Source organism: Haliotis asinina, chromosome 2, assembly GCF_037392515.1.
Source record: "Haliotis asinina isolate JCU_RB_2024 chromosome 2, JCU_Hal_asi_v2, whole genome shotgun sequence".
NCBI classification, from domain to species: domain Eukaryota; kingdom Metazoa; phylum Mollusca; class Gastropoda; order Lepetellida; family Haliotidae; genus Haliotis; species Haliotis asinina.
Window position 1 is genome coordinate 79,535,749 of NC_090281.1, and position 6,121 is coordinate 79,541,869.

Genomic DNA, 6,121 nt, shown 5'->3' on the forward strand with positions numbered 1-6,121 from the left:
ACCATTTGAATACACGGCAGACTTTCAATGGAACATGACAAAATAGAGAAAAAGTACTGTGTTATCACGAGGGATTTACCCTGAGTCCTGTATTTGGGGGTCCCTGGGACTCATACTCTTAATTTTCAGGGGTCCCAGACACTTACATATTATTATTAATATTATATTATAATACTGTTGCAATTCAGTAACTGTTATTGTATTGCGTATCATGATCATTAATGATAAGTAACTAAGTTGCAAATTATATCATAACTCGGTTAGTAGCACTCAGTGATAACTTATAGTTACTTGATCAATATTTGAAAAAAAGTATTTGGACCTCTCCAGCATTTCTGTGGACACGATGATCTATTTCGTTGCGTTCATTGTCAATGTTTTTACGTACAGGACGCAGGAATTTGTGTCCTGTAAATCCCTGGTTATCATACATATCGCTGGAAACTAACACACTCTTCAGGGCAAATCACCTCACAAACCAACTCGCTCATGTGACAAGCAGTCAACGACTACAAATACAACCCAAATACTTTTTTCACACAGATGTTCAGTGTATTCATATAAAAGATGAGAAATATAGATAACAAATACATATATACATTTCCATCAGGAACACTTGATCCTGAAGACCAGCTGACACATGAGAACACAAGCTGACAATGACAGGCTGCAATAGGTCATCCTTCACAACAGAATCCATTCTGTTATGACATAATCCAAGACCAAGTTTCTACAAAAGCTTTGTCCAAAGCTGATGCCACCATCTCTATCTACAATTCAGCACAGAATTCCTTTCACTAATGGGCTACAGAATAACACATGAAAATGCTTCTTTTGAATGTTGGTTATTGGTCATCGTTCAACATATCGGAGCCAGTTTTCGATATGTGATGTCGAAATAAGACAGTTTTGAGTGATTTTTGGAAAAGTTGGAAATGTTTTACAGATTTACCAGAATGCTGGTAGACCATGCCAGTTTGAGATGGCAAAGATGGTCCAAAAAGCAATGTTAACACTAACTGACAGTAACTCAGATAGGCCTAAGATCCCTGTAGTGCTAACACTACTTTCTGGAAAAGACACCTGGTTTTTGTAAACACTTCTTCCAATCCTAAAGTAGCAGTTTAATTTTGTTCTTGGTCTATATTTTAGTGCTGTGTGTTAAAAGAAAGACAGTGGTCTCTGGGTTCCAGGTACACATCATAAGAGAATTGATCTATTATACACTGGATAATAAAGGATCTTAGCACTAACAGTTGCCATGCTAAATGACAATCTTTGACTCTGAACACTTGATCTATCTTGATCTATTAAAACTAGCTTAAAAAATGCAAATGAAAATCCACTTCAGTTACTCTGAAGGTGACATTTGGTTGGTAGACACAGGTTTTGACATAGACTAATGCTACCTTTCCCTATTCTAGTTTCATTTGTGGACGAGGATCCAGAATGAGCATTGGTCATAGCAATTCAGGTTAAACATTGAAATCCTCATCACCTGTTGACTTTGAGATGTGTTTACAAGATGCACACTGGTGATCCCGGCCACGACTTAATGAGGTACCAAACAACCAAAATAGCTCAGTGTTGTAACAAATCGTTGTAAATGTATCAATACAGGCGTGTCAGTAACATACCTCACTCCTCACAGATTCAAACATTCTCTCTTTCAAACTGACACCCTGTACCAAACTAAAATATCAGCTGCATGTAAGCACAGATCAGTAGTTTCTAACCCTCTAACATAACTTATTGCAGTGTTGGAAACTGATAGTAAATGCCAGTAAAAATGGTTTCAAACAGAAATCAGAAAGATGAGAACCTACACTAATAATGTGGTGCAAACAGAAATTGGATGCCACAACACACAATACTTTCAATTCTTAGTTAATTATTTCAGCCATGAATACTTGTCCCTTCACAAAACGATAGATTTTCAACATTCAAGGCAATATGGAGCTGACCTGTAACAGTGTCTAAAACATAAACTTCACAATGTCAACAAATTTAACTTATCAAATATAGTACTAGTTATCATTTGAACAGGAACAACACGTGGTTTATGGGAAGATGTACGAGCTGGTAACAGACCTCATAAACATAGAAACATCACTACAAGTCAATCAACAAGTGGATTGCTAATGAGGTTTTTTCTGTGTTAGCGTGCCACTGATGTCTCATTACAAGGAACACATTCATGACAAAACAAAAGTAGGCTTTATAACTATATTGTACATTTTGACACAATGCTGCTTAAAATACATTCACTTCAGCATCACACTTCACTGTTGTCAGTTGTACGACCTTGCTGAATATTCAACATACCTTTAATCTTAACTTGATGTATGGAGTGTATCACTGGCAGAAAATCTATGATGAATATCCTCATAAAAAACTGACACCATCTGATCGTGAGGTAACAAGATTCAAGGAGGTATTCGATGATTTCACAAAATACCTACAGGACATTATGAAAACTGAAATACATCAGATACATTTAGGATGACAATCAATGTAAACTGAAAAACATCTAATACATTCTGGATGATAATCAGGCAATTTCAATAAAAAACAAACCAACTGTGAATCATCTTTGAAAAGTATTGTTCTCATGAATGGAAAAACTGAAATAACACAAACTTTACCAACCAAAGTGTATCAGACTCCTAAGAATATGATAAATATCACCTTGTGGAAGGGAGGTAACTAATGAATTTATCAACTGCCACTATTTCTGCCATGTTATTTACAGTGCAAAGTGATGATTTGGCCTATAAGCAGGATCCTGTCACCGGAAACTAAACCATAACATGGAATCACTGAAATACTGAAATAAACAGTGTCAGCCATGCATAGTGTCATCAATGGTTTCCTGCCAGACAACTTCTAAATGCTTTTTCATCACATTACTTCTCTAATTCTCACTCTGATCAACAGAAAGGTTCAAAACACATATCATGAACAAATGTTGTGGAGCCAGTGAATAGAGACACTGCTATGACAATGCATACAGGCTGATGTGTTTATCATGAATGAAACAATATGCGAGACTTAGGATATAATCATAACAAAGACAAAATACACTGTTCATCAAATGCTAATTTCTCAGGTAAACATGGTAAATTGCTTATGTTACTCACAGCAAAGACAGTACCTGGGTCAAATAACAAAAAGAGTTCAAGACAAATACATAATCACACTGAATAATGGCCGTCAGAAAAAAAAGAAACAGGGATATCATTCTGGCCTGAATCTGAATATATTTTTAGGAAGGAGATCGGAGAAACACTCCATTATGCCTACAGAGATTCTAACACCTTCACTTCTAACATTTCTAATCATTATAAAGCATTTAATACTATGATGATGATTCTAAAGTTTGTTCCACAAAGCAATGTTCACACTAAGACTTTCTTAAGTATACACATACACAAAGGTTAAACGCCACTATCTCCATAGTGTCTTGATTTCACCACTGAAGATCATAAATACAAACTATAAATGCTTATGTCTGAATTAGCATTCCATAGATTCTTGAACCTAAGATTGTCAAGATAGACAAGGAAAACGTTCTGCCCGTGCAACTCCATTTCCCTATCTTGAAATCAAGTTTTACACACTTGGTTTCAGTGGTCTGGTGCAGGATTCTCCTTAGAGTTAGAAAATCAGTCATGGTGAGGAGAAAGTTAACTACCACCGAGAGATGGAAGGTGATGGGCATGAAAAATGCTGGCATGTCATGCAGGTCCATTGCAAGGCATATGGGTCGTTATCACAACGTCATCACCCGTTTAGTTGCCAAACATAATCAAACCAATAATGTCAATGACAGGCATATATCTCGTAATGATAGTTACCATTGAGTATCCAAAGTAGCCAATCATAAAAATAGTAGGTGGCGCTTAACTTTTGTGCATGTGTATATACTGAAGCAAGTTAGTTACATTAGCTAAAGCATTAAAAAAAGATGTAGGATGAGGTATCTGGCAGTTCCACAAAGAGTTATGATGATCTCAGAGCTACTGCTATCACAGATCCATGTAAATCATGGGAGTTGTGTTTGTTTAAGAGCAGGGCTTAAAGAATTCAACCAGTCAAATCGATTTGATTTGATTTTCAATACCGAACCTTCCATTTGATCACTCTCAATTTGATTCTTCATAAAGTGAAAACATCAGATTTCATTTAGCTCTCAGAGGTCAAGGGAGTCAGCCTTAAATGCATGAAATCCATCATCAACTTGTCAAATTTTACTAACAACAATGCTCATTGGATAATTAGCTAGGTATCAACCAATCACGATTTGCCTTTTTTCAGCTCAACTGCAAACTGCTCAAGTTTGACTAAAATTATGTTCTCACTATGTGGAAACAACTGAATAAATATCGAATTGAAATAGTGACAATGGTTACTGAAAATGACAGATTCGACTTTCAATGTATCAAATTTAATTGCTACGGCCCTACTAAGAGTAATGTCACATCTGGGACAAGGCAATTGGCTATGCTCCACAAAGTCACAATGTGTAGCAGTAAGATGCCAAGTTAAAGCATATTGGTAAGGACATAGACAGCTTAGTGGAACTGGACCTTAGACACAGCTGTGACAGAAACAAGAAGCACAATACTATGCCATGTGTGTGTGGTGGTCATGGTTAACAGGTGAATGGGTAGTGTCCATATAGGGAGCATAATAATCTAATAAAAGTAATACCCCAGGTCAGTTCTAGATACAACAAAATCCAGGCCCACCACTATCTTAAACTATCTTAACTATAACATTAGCTTAAGTCTCACACTTGAACAGATGCAACAATTATTATTAGTCAGCTGCTGAAACCGACAAAAGTAGATAACATTGTGGAATGGTCTCCTTGATGACATAATTTCACTGTATACTCCTCATGAAGCTGAGAATGAAGCCAGAAACTGATTTCTAAAACTGAGTAATACATCATGCCTTGAGCGTACCCTGTGAACAGAAATGGCCTTGACAATTTGAAAAACCATTTGTGCTTTGACTTGGTGTGCTATGTACATATCTACAATATTCATTCTGAGATATCAACTTCAAAATCTATACAACATTTACCTCATTCCTGGAAATAAAATATTGGTAAGCATGTTGGAACATTTTGTCATTCATTCAATATCATCTTTGAAACATATTTTCTGTGAAGACAAAAATACTTGTCTTATAAACCATAACATTTCATACCCACGCATTATGCAACATATAGTCATGAATCCATAAGAAACCCATGCTGACCTATGCATTTAATTTCCAGAGAAAATATGAAATAAAACAACACCAAAACATTGGTTAAGAATAGCTAAAAGTTTAAACAAATTTTACACTTTTTGACTGAAATGTACATGGATATTTATCACTCCTTTAAAAGTCAAGCATGAAGTTTGCTTTACATTAATATATTCATGAACGCTCATAATATAAAAAAACATCCATGTATCAACGCTCAGACAGACTCAGACAGAGAGAAAAGGTCAGTGTAGTGATAATACTGATTCGACCATGACTACGTAAATACTTGAATCTGATTGGACAAAGAAATAAAATTAGATGCCATCAGTTTTGATTGAAAATGCATCTGATTTTGAGTTCACTTCACTGCGGATGCATACATCATGACTGCGTAACTGCACATGTATACTCATTCAGCTTCAAATGAAATTTAGTGACTATAAATTTCATCTAACTTTCATCTAATTGCCAGACACAGTACATTTATCTCCTAAACATATGTCATGTTAGATAGCCATCAATTCCTGGGTGTAAACCAAAACCACACAACTGTGAGGATGAGGCCCACCACCATGCACTTCAAAGCTATACCACCTAATGTGCCAGTTTATCTTAAAAAACTTCCACAAGCAGCATGTTAACACCTAATATGTCAATTTATCTTTGAAACATCTTGGAATACTGTTTAACAAAAACAAGCTTCATTTTGTAATTGGCAATGTGAAAGAAGAAGAGAATAAATAACAGAAAAAGAGCAATTCGAAGAAATGATAATTCATGGTGTGTGACAGAACTTATTCACTGTACATCGCATTAATACACACATTTCTTGTTCAGGGTCAATCTCATTAAGATGAGA